Source organism: Somniosus microcephalus, chromosome 13 (assembly GCF_052327205.1).
Source record: "Somniosus microcephalus isolate GS21.2 chromosome 13, FLI_Smic_1.0, whole genome shotgun sequence".
Lineage (NCBI taxonomy): Eukaryota > Metazoa > Chordata > Chondrichthyes > Squaliformes > Somniosidae > Somniosus > Somniosus microcephalus.
The window spans coordinates 182,867,657-182,879,412 of record NC_140999.1 but is presented as its reverse complement, the minus strand read 5'-3'; the positions used below and the strand labels follow the sequence as shown (position 1 = coordinate 182,879,412).

At 46.9% G+C, this 11,756-nt stretch overlaps 1 protein-coding gene across 1 annotated transcript in view; it reads left to right on the top strand.

The window, feature by feature from the left end:
- Window positions 1-291: 291 nt before the first annotated feature.
- Window positions 292-11,756, top strand: part of edem2 (ER degradation enhancer, mannosidase alpha-like 2) — a 105,407-nt gene continuing 93,942 nt past the window's right edge. The window contains exon 1 of the mRNA XM_086005760.1: window positions 292-394. The gene's annotated coding sequence lies outside the window, so the exon portion shown is untranslated. The remainder of the gene's footprint in view (window positions 395-11,756) is intronic.

The following is an 11,756-nucleotide window of genomic DNA, read 5'->3' as shown; positions in this document are numbered from 1 at the left end:
AAGGATGATCACTTGGATGAGGTATTGGAGGGCCACTGGCACTAAAGGAGCTGTACTCCCACATAAGGCACCACCTTCAGGAGAAGAGGGGTAATGCGAGAAAATGAAAATATATATATATTATTCTGTGGCAATGCTGGCACTTTAATGGCTAAAGGGATGGACTGTAAAACTTGCTTCTACGCTCAAGCCTCCCAATTTTCCTCCACACTTAATGGAACAATGCATGGCTTCTACTTGCCAGCTTCACACACTTACCACCTTTTTTTTTTATTCTCAGGATGTGGGCAAGGCCAGCATTTATTGCCCATCCCTAATTGCCCTTGAGAAGATGGTGGTGAGCCGCCTCCTTGAGTACAACTGAGGGGCTTAGTAGGAAGGAGTCACAGATCAGGTAAGGATGGCAGATTTCCTCCCCTCCAGGACATTAGTGAACCAGACAATCTGGTAGTTTCATGGTCACCATTACTTTTTTTTAAATTCCAGATTTATTTAATTATAATTGAATTTAAATTAGTGGGATTTGAACTCATATCTCTGGATCATGAGTCCAGTAACATAACCACTATGCTACTGTACCCCCTGCAAGATTGTGTTGTGCAGCACACTGGTGTTCCAATGTGCTGAGTCACTGCCTTGCAAGAGAAGGAGACAGAAATCCACTAAACTGATGTGCGTGCTCTTGATCTGGACATCTCGTCTTAATACTGTGAACATCTAGTCGGATTTGATACAAGTCGTTAAAAAAAATGAGTTTCTCTGTCCATTCAGCCAGACAACTGAGCCTGGGGTGGAACCTGTGACTGGAGCAATGTTTTAGCTACACCAGTACTGGGGTATTTGCCAGACATTGCAGCATTTAATCATAGTGTTTAAAACTGGGTGATTATAATGCAAGGTTCTGTACATTGTGTGAATAAAGAAAACAGACCAGAGGGAACATTTGGCAAAGCAATTCCCTGAGAAGCCGTGACCTTACTGAGAAAACAAGGAGTGATCGATATGCAATTAGACTAGAGAAACTCGGGTGTAGGTGGGTTAATAAAGGGGGATGAGTTCTGTACATAAACAGAGAACACAGGGGAGTTAAAGACTCGGGGAAGGATTTTAAAAAAAAAAAGCTATTTCACAACTTCAAGATGTTACAAAGTACTTAACAGCCAATGAAGTACTTTTGAAGCATAATCACTATTGTAATAAGAACATAATTAGGAGCAGGAGTAGGCCATTCGGCCCCTCGAGCCTGCTCCGCCATTCAAAGAGATCATGGCTGATCCGATTTTGTCCTCAACTCCACTTTCCTGCCCGCTCCCCATAACCCTTGACTCCCCTGTTGCTCAAAAATCTCTATCTCAGCCTTGAATATATTCAATGACTCAGCTTCCACAGCTCTCCGGGGTAGAGAATTCCAAAGATTCACGACCCTCTGAGAGAAGAAATTCCTCCTCATCTCCGTCTTAAATGGGTGACCCCTTGTTCTGAGACTATGCCCCTTCGTTCTAGATTCCCTGACGAGGGGAAACATTCAGCATCTACCCTGTCAAACCGCCTTAGAATCTTATATGTTTCAATAAGATCCCCTCTCATTCTTCTAAATTTCAATGAGGATAGGCCGCACCTGCTCAACCTTTCCTCATAAGACAACCCTTCCATCCCAGGAATCAACCTCGTGAACCTTCTCTGAACTGCCTCCAGTGCAAGTATATCCCTCCTTAAATAAGGAGACCTGTAGTGTATGTGCCTTTAAGTCAGAACTACTTTTTACAGCTCCTGTATACTGTAGTACCGGCAGTGACCACACCGGTATATAAGCTGTGCGCATGCCTCTGTACCCCCAGTCTAGAGATTACCCTCCTCCAGTAAAGACCTGTTATTTGTTAATGTACAGCATCCATGTGATTATTTATCCACTGAACCACGGATCTAACAGTGGCGACGAGTGTCAATTCGAATCTACCTGCAACATAAAAAATAAAAAAAATAGTCGAGGCCAGGAACACGGGCGTCGACCACGAGCAACCGCCCAGCAGTCAGGCAGAGATCCAACTTCGCTGGGGAGGCTGTGGAGAGCCGGGCTTGGTTCCCCAGCCACAACGAGCAGTAAGAGACCGACGACAGGTCCAGAGCAGACCCTTCCCGAGCAGCGGCGGCTGGAGCCGACTGACGGCAGAGAGAGAGCTGAGCAGCGTCGACGGGGTAAGAAAGAGGGTGAAGAGAGCAGGGCGCAGCCGTGGGGTTGATCACCGAGCGGCATCGAGGAAAAATACTGCAAACCGGAGAGAGAGAGGGTAAGAAACAGCCGGGTTCTAGATGGAGCGGCGTCGACAAATATCAAGAGAAGAACGCGCAGAGCACAGCCAGGGATCACGGGCTGATCAGGGTCCGCGGGGCGAAGCAAGGGGAGACGCCATTGAGCCGCGGAGAAGCAGGGAGAGCGCGGGAGACGCCATTGAGCCGCAGAGAAGCAGGGAGAGCGCGGGAGGCGCCATTGAGCCGCGGAGAAGAAGGAAGAGCGCGGGAGACGCCATTTTGAGAAGCCGCAGCGGAGAAGAAGGGCGAGCACGGGAAGGAAGGAAAGCGCGGGAGACGCCATTTTGTGCCAGCGGAGAAGGGGATGCGCGGGAGGCGCCATTGGTGATAGTTAACGCACAACCAAGGATGCTGAAGAGTGGCAGTATCTCTACGTTCGACAATGAAGTCGAAGATTGGGCGACATATGTGGAACGTATTGAGGTGTACTGCAGGGCAAATGAAGTGCCAGATGCTAATAAAGCACTGGTTCTGTTAAATTCCATGGGTGCAAAAACTTATGGGTTACTGCGAAATCTAATAACCCCAGAGAAGCCGGTAAACAAGAATTTTGAAAGCATAGTAGAAATCCTACAGGACCACTTAAACCCCACACTGCTGCTGATAGCAGAACGATTTAAGTTCCATAAAAGGAACCAACACAAAGACGAAAGCAATGCTGAGTACCTAACGGAGCTGCGCAAGCTATCGAAATACTGCCAGTTTGGAGCGGGACTAGCAGACATGTTAAGGGACAATTTTGTGTGTGGGCTACAAAGTGAAGGAACCCAGAAACAGCTTCTATCAGAAAAGGACCTTACGCTGGACAAAGCTTTCAGTATGGCAGCATCACACGAAGCAGCCGCAAGGGGCGCTGCAGAGATACAACGGAGACCGCAAGAATATGGCACCAACGAAATGACCTATGGAACAGGGAAGTGCTATCGCTGCGGCAGAACAACACATGACCAGAAAGATTGTTGGTTCAAGGACCAAGTGTGCAGACAGTGTGGGAAAGCAGGACACATAGCAAGAGTCTGCAGGTCTGGGAAGAAAACCAACAGTAGGAAATCTCCACAGCAGAAGTACAAAAAGGTACACCAGGTGATGGACAGTGGTTCAGACGAACAGAAAAGTGACACAGACTCTGGAAGCAAGGAGCTGGGTTGTCTGAAACTACATAATGTAACCGAAATGGAGGATCACCAGACTATCTGGGTTACACTCAAGATAGACGGAGTCCAAGTGGAAATGGAATTGGACACAGGGTCAGCTCTAACAGTCATAAATCAAAGAGACTACAAGCGGCTATTTTCACACATACCCTTGAAAGCTACAGAGATTGTCTTGAAGACGTATACGGGGCAAAAAGTCTACCCCAAAGGAAAAATAAGGGTGAAAGTGACATATAAAGGCCAGGAAATACCTAAAATGGATAAATATGTATTGCCAAATGGAGGACCACCACTGCTAGGACGTGAATGGATCCGGAAGATACAATTAGATTGGCATTCTATACAGGCACTGAAGGTTGAGGCCAAAAAGGATGACGACATCACACCTGGACGACTGTCAAAAATGCTAACTGATGCAAAAGAAGTGTTCCAGGAGGGACTAGGAACACTAAAAGGAATAACAGCAACAATTAAAATAGAGGAAAATGCAAGCCCAAAGTTTCTGAAGGCCAGACCAGTGCCTTATGCGATCAGACCAGCTGTTGAAGCAGAGCTGGAAGGGTTGGAACGTTCAGGAGTACTGTCCAAAGTGGACTGGAGCGAGTGGGCTACACCCATCGTTCCTGTAATGAAGAGGTCGTTGAGTAATACGCCTGGGGAACCAAAGAAGGTCCGCATCTGTGGGGATTTTAAGGTGGCAGTGAACCCAGTCCTTCACACGGTGCAATATCCGCTTCCACGAATTGAAGATATTTTCGCCTCGCTATCTGGTGGTAAACGCTTCACCAAAATTGATCTAGCCCAGGCGTACTAGCAAATGGAGGTAGAAGAAGCTTCAAAACATTACCTTACGATCAACACTCATAAAGGTCTCTATCAATACAACCGGCTGGTGTTTGGAGTAGCCTCGGCTCCGGCTATCTGGCAAAGGGCGATGGATCAGGTCCTGCAAGGGATTCCAGGGACCCAGTGTTATTTGGACGACATCTTGGTCACGGGCGAAAATGACGGTGATCACCTCGCTAACTTGGAGAAGGTGCTCACCAGATTAAAGGAGTATGGGCTATGAGCTAATCACCACAAATGCGAGTTTTTCCAGAAACAGATCTCGTATTGCGGCCACGTCATCGATGAAGAGGGGTTACATAAGTCCCCTGACAAGATTGAGGCAGTAGTCAAGGCTCCAGCACCGGAAAATGTGTCACAACTGAGGTCGTTCCTCGGGCTGGTAAACTATTACCACAAGTTCTTACCAAATTTGTCTACGGTATTACACCCACTGAACACCCTACTGCAAACAGGGGTACCATGGAAGTGGGATGACGAACGTAGACGAGCTTTCCAGAAGTGTAAAGAATTGATCACATCAAAAGAGATGTTGGCCCATTTCAACCCAGCACTACCAATTCGTTTGGCATGTGATGCATCACCCTACGGCATTGGAGTGGTGCTGTCGCACAAATTCCCAGACGGGTTGGAGAGGCCAGTAGCCTTTGCGTCTCGGTCACTAACCGCAGCCGAGCGCAACTACGCCCAGATTGACAGGGAAGCCCTCAGCCTAGTATGGGGAGTAAAAAAATTCAACCACTATCTGCATGGGCAGAAGTTCACCTTGCTGACTGACCACCAACCACTTGTCTCCATATTTAATCCTAAGAAGGGCGTGCCAGTAATGACTGCACAGCGGTTACAAAGATGGTCCCTGTTTCTAGGGGCGAATCAATATGAAATAGAATATAAAGGCACGAAACAGCATGGGAATGCTGATGGGCTATCGCGCCTGCCACTGCCTACTGTGGAGGAAGCACCAGCAGTGGACCCTATCGAGATATTTTATTCGTCGATAATCGAACGATTGCCAGTAACAAACGCGGATATAGAGAAGGAGACCTGCAATGATCCGACGCTGTCACGTGTATATGAATTGATGGTGAGGGGATGGCAAACACATGGCGACTCACTGTTGCCAGCATTCTCATCCAGAAGAGAACAGCTGTCAGTATGCCAGGGGACAGTGATGTGTGGATCCAGAGTGGTGATTCCACCCAAGTTAAGGGAGAGAGTGCTAAATGAGCTACATGAAGGTCATCTGGGGGGAGTGAAAATGAAAAGCCTTGCTAGGGCTTATGTGTGGTGGCCAGGAATCGATCAACAAATCGAAGACCTAACTAAGAGCTGCTTAGGATGCCAGAAGGTCCAAAATGCACCACCACATGCCCCTCTACACCCATGGGGGTGGCCCTCCTCTCCATGGCAACGGGTGCACATTGATTTTGCTGGTCCATTCATGGACTCAATGTTCTTAATAGCAGTGGATGCTCATTCAAAGTGGCCTGAGGTGATAAAGATGTCTTCAACCACTACAGAGAAAACGATTGCAGTCCTACGGACCATATTTGCCAGAAACGGTTTGCCAGAGCAGATCTGCTCTGATAATGGACCACAGTTTGTGTCCGACGAGTTCCAAAAATTCATGAAAAGAAATGGGGTAAGGTATTACACATCCACCCCGTATCACCCAGCCACCAATGGATTGGCTGAGAGGTTCGTACAAACCTTTAAGAAGGCGATAAAGGCCATGTGCGACGAGGAAATTCCACTACAGCATAAGATGGACAATGTCTTATTAGCCTACCGAAACGCGACACATGCAGTTACCAACCAGACCCCGGCCATGATGTTCTTTAACCGAAGGTTGAGATCTCGTCTGGACTTGCTCAGACCAAATGTGCGAAGAAATGTTGAGGACAAACAATTCCAGCACATCAATGAGAAGCCGACAAGGAGCTTCAATGTAGGGCAACCAGTCTTGGCCCGTGACTATCGAACAGAGAAGTGGCAACCCGGAACGATATGTACAAGGCAGGGGCCATTAATGTACACAGTGGATGTCGGGGAGAACATTGTGAGACGCCACGTCGATCAGATCTTAGCGTCACAGGAACGCGTCAACCCCATGTCTCGAGTACCTGGGGATGAACCCGACATAACGGTAGCATCTACCTCAGACCCAGTAGCAGTGGAACCCGATGAACTACCCGATGAAAAGGGGTCAGAATCGCCTCTGCACCAAGAACAAGAACCTCTGGAAAGGCGCTATCCCGAAAGGGTCAGGAAGCCGCCCCAAAGACTGAATCTATAAATGGACTTTTGTTATTTAATGTACATGTAAAAATGTAATTGTTATTTGAATATTAAGGAGGTATTATTAATCTAAAAGGGGAGGAATTGTAGTGTATGTGCCTTTAAGTCAGAACTACTTTTTACAGCTCCTGTATACTGTAGTACCAGCAGTGACCACACCGGTATATAAGCTGTGCGCATGCCTCTGTACCCCAGTCTAGAGATTACCCTCCTCCAGTAAAGACCTGTTATTTGTTAATGTACAGCATCCGTGTGATTATTTATCCACTGAACCACGGATCTAACAAGACCAAAACTGTACGCAGTACTCTAGGTGTGGTCTCACCAGCGCCCTATACAGTTGTAGCAGGACTTCCCTACTTTTATACTCTATCCCCCTTGAAATAAAGGCCAACATTCCATTTGCCTTCCTAATTACTTGCTGTACCTGCATGTTAACTTTTTGTGTTTCATGTACGAGGACACCCAAATCCCTCTGTACCGCCGCATTCTGTAATCTTTCTCCATTTAAATCATATTTTTCTTTTCTATTCTTCCTACCAAAGTGGATAACTTCACATTTTCCCACATTATACTCCATTTGTCAAATTCTTGCCCACTCGCTTAACCTATCTATATCCCTTTGCAGACTCTGTGTGTCCTCCTCACAACTTGCTCTCCCACCTATCTTTGTATCATCTGCAAATTTGGCTACAAAATACTCGCTTCCTTCATCCAAGTCATTAATAAAGATTGAAAATAGTTGAGGCCCCAGCACTGATCCCTGTGGCACCTCACCAGTTACAGATTGCCATCCTGAAAATGACCCATTTATCCTGACTCTCTGTTTTCTGTTGGTTAGCCAATCCTCTATCCAACCTAATATATTACCCCCAACACCATGAGCGCTTATCTTATGCAGTAACCTTTTATGTGGCACCTTGTCGAATGTAATGTAGGAAACTCGGCAGTCAATCTGCCCACAGCAAGGTCCCACAAACAACTATGTGATCATGACCAGGTAATCTGTTTAGTGATGTTGGCTGAAGGATAAATATTGGGAGAACTCCCCTGCGCTTCTTTGAAAGAGTGCCATTGGATCTTTTATACCCACCTGAGAGGGCAGACGAGGCCTCAGTTTAATTTCTTATCCAAAAGACAGCACCTCCAACAGTGCAGCCTTCCCTCAGTACTGCACTGAAGTGTCAGCCTAGATTTTGTGCTCAAGTCCCTGGAGTGGGAGGCTGAGCTGAAGAAGGAGATATTAGAAGGTCAAAGAGATAGGTTTTAAGTAGGCGGACAGGCAGAGTGGTGTAGGAAATTCCTTGAAGTGGGACTTGAACCCATAACCTTCTGATTCAAGAGGCGCGAGTGCTACGAACTGAGCCACAACTGACACCTAAAACGAGGGAAATAAGACCTCCAATATATTATTCTCTATTTACGTTGTTTGATCACTGGACACCTGTTTGGCCCAAGAGTCCAATGACCTGGGATCGATGAAGGAGGCCCAGAATTTCTTTGTGCAGCCGGGGCTTGTGCAAGCGCCGCAGAGCGTTTCCTTTGCACAGACCAAAGAGGAAGCCACAACCTTTTTAGAAGAATTCTTTCAACCTTTGCAGGTAGCACGGAAACTGCCTACATCTCACAATGTGGATAGGCCTCCAAGGTCTCTTGTAGCGAGACTCCACCCTCCTTCTGCTGTGATTCACCAGCCGAGGCCAGAGTGCCTGCCACTTCCCCCTTCCCCGAAATGTAAATCAACCCCAAGGCGAGAAACATCAGCTGGGGTCAGCGGCACGTCTCCGCGATGAGCGCAAGTCCTGGCCTGCCAGAGGTGCGTCCCAAAATCCGCAAAAAATCTAGGCTTGAACATATTCAGGCTGTTAGACTGAGAAGGGAATCACAATCAAGATGGAGCCTGTATTTACCATATGGGCACACGCCCACACATTCCAGCAAGGTTCGCTGAATAGCGATCAGGATCAGGCACCCAAGCTGATTCCTTTTCCCTCTCCAGTCCAGGGTCACTGACACCAATTGTCGGGCTTCACTGATACATCAGCTGGCAGCAGCTAATTCAGCAAAGGCTGCAAATTGAACCTATCATTATTCAAAAAAATTGTTTGTGTTTCAGAAGTACCCTACGTTTCTCTGCTTCCTACTGTCTGGGTCACACGAACTGTTTTCAGGTTTCTGCTGGTGCTGCTTTGAACCAGCTATTACAACAAAGTGCAAGAGTGAATCATCGAATCCTACAACACAGAAGGAGGCCATTCGGCCCATCGTGCCTGTGCCGGCTCTTTGAAAGAGCTCTCCAATTAGTCCCACTCCCTCCCCGCTCTTTCCCCATGGCCCTGCAAATTTTTCCTTTTCAAGTATTTATCCAATTCCCTTTTGAAAGTTACTACTGAATCTGTTTCCACCGCCCTGTCAGGCAGCGCATTCCAGATCGCAACAACTCATTATGTAAAACCAATAAAATCCTCCTTATCGCCGGTTCATTCGCCTTTTAAAGCTTTACCTTTCTTTAATTTGTTTTCTCAAATGGAACACTGAAGTTATCTCGCTGCATAAAAAAAAAAATCCCCTCATCACCCCTCTGGTTCTTTTCCCAATGATCTTAAATCTTTCTCCTTTGTTCATCGACCCTCCTGCCACTGTAAGCAGTTTCTCCCTACCTACTTTATCAAAACCCTTCATGAATTTGAACATCTCTGTTAAATCTCCCCTGGACCTCCTCTGCTTCCAAGAGATCAAGCCCAGTTTCTCTAGTCTCTCCACATAACTGAAGTCCCTCCACCCTTATGCCATTCTAGTAAATCTCCTCTGCACCCTCTCCATGCCTGATGGTTTACTGTCCAGCAGATTTCCCATCCTCTGCGGGGAAATGTTTATCTTCTGCCCAAGACCCTCCACAGCCACCTGGCTGGGATTATAAACTCAGAAGTGTGAGAATCAAATTTACGTTGCATTACTCTTATGCTGTGCGCAAATGTGCTGTGTCTCTGTTATGTCCTAGACCTATAAGTGATTCATTCTATGATTCCAGTTTAACACTTTTCAACAGTATCAGCTGTGGCTCAGTAGGTAGCACTCTTGCCTCGGAGTCAGAAGGTTGTGGGTTCATGTCCCCACTCCAGGGACTTGAGCACAAAAATCTAGGCTGACACTCCAGTGCAGTGCTGAGGGAGTGCTACACTGTTGGAGGTGCCGTCTTTTGGATGAGATGTTAAATCGAGGCCCCGCCTGCTCTCTCAGGTGGATATAAAAGATCCCATGGCACTATTTTGACGAAGAGCAGGGGAGTTATTCCCGGTGTTCTGGCTATTATTTATCCCTCAATCAACATCACTAAAACAGATTATCTAGTCATTATCACATTGCTGTTTGTTGGAGCTTGCTGTGCGCAAATTGGCTGCTACATTACAACAGTGACTACACTTCAAAAGCGGGAAGGGGATTAGTGCCAATTAACTGCTTGTTAACAGGTAGTTAACAGGCAGTTTTTAGCCTAATCCCTATTTTTATTCCTGAAGTGTGGGATTCCCGAGGGCTCCAAACCACGCCAAGTTAGCGAGGCGGGCCGTTGGGCTAAAGGACTTGGAGGGTTCGAGATGTCCAGTGTTCAGGTGAGTGATGGGTGCATGAGTGAAGAGGTAAGTGTGTTTGGTGTGTGTAAAGTGTTTAAAGAAGTTTTACTTACCTTTACAGCCTTCCTTCCTTCAGGTCTCGGGAGTCCCTCATCTCACCGGCACAGAAAGCAGAATGGCCGCAAGCTGTCAAAAGTTGCAGCATTCAGCTTTCTGTTCTGGAGAGATCTCTAAATCAGCCTGAGAGGAAGGAATTAACTTAGTGTACAGATTGTCAGTGTTTGACAGCTTCAAAGAGCTGTCAAACGCTGATATTTCATCTGTCAAAAGTTCTTGACAGATGAAATGTCAGTCTGTGACATCACCTGTTGCCGGGTGGCCCTTAATTGGCCTGCTGAGCCCGCTGGGGGTGGGGTCTCAACAAGGTCAATCAAGTGAAAATCGCGTGGGTTGGCCACAACTCGATGGAGGCGGGACTACAACCCTGAAAGTTGTAGTCCCGCCTCCTACACGCCTCCACAATCAAAGTCCAGCCCTATGCCTCTATCTATAAAGCCCAGTATCCCGTTAGCTTTTTTAACTCCTTTCTCAACTTGCCCTGCCACCTTCAATGATTTGCGACCTTCCTAATTTGTCTAACACAGTGGGGGTAACTTTCAACCTTGGTGGGGATGGAAAATTGACAGTAGCGGATTGTCCAATATAGAAAAATCTTACGGGGGTGTAATGGGTCAATCCAATCGTGCCAGTTTTTTGCCCCCCACCACACTGCAGTTCATATTTACTCCCAGTGTCAATTTACATATAACTACTTGCAATTATATAGCACCTTTCATGAACTTAGGACATCACAAAGTGCTTTACAGCTAATTAAGTCATTTTGAAGTGTAGTCACTGTTGTAATGTAGGAAATGCGGCAGCCAAATTTGCGCACGGCAAGCTCCCACAAACAACAGCGTGATATAGAAACATAGAAGATAGGAGCAGGAGTAGGCCATTCGGCCCCTCGAGCCTGCTCCGCCATTCAATGCGATCATTGCTGATCATCCAAATTCAGTACCTTGTCCCTGCCTTCTCCCCATATCCCTTGATCCCTTTAGCCTTAAGAAATATATCCAACTCCTTCTGGAATATATTTAATGAATTGGCCTCTACTGCCTTCTGTGGTAGAGAATTCCACAGGTTCACCACTCTCTGGGTGAAGAAACTCCTCCTCATCTCTGTCCTAAATGGCTTACCCCTTATCCTTAGACTGTGACCCCTGGTTCTGGACTCCCCGACCATCGGGAACATCGGTGACAATGACCAGATAATCTGTGTTTTAGTGATGTTGATTGAGGGATAAATATTGGCCAGGACACCAGGGAGAATTCCCCTGGCTCTTCTTCAAAATAGTGGCTATGGGACCTTTTACATCCACCTGAGAGGGCAGACGGGGCCTTGGTTTATCATCTCATATGAAAGACGTTAGTGCAGCACTCCCTCAGTGTCAGCCTGGAGTAAGACTATGAACCCACAACCTTCTGACTTGAAGGCAAGAATGCCACCCACTGAGCCACCGCTGACATAACACAGT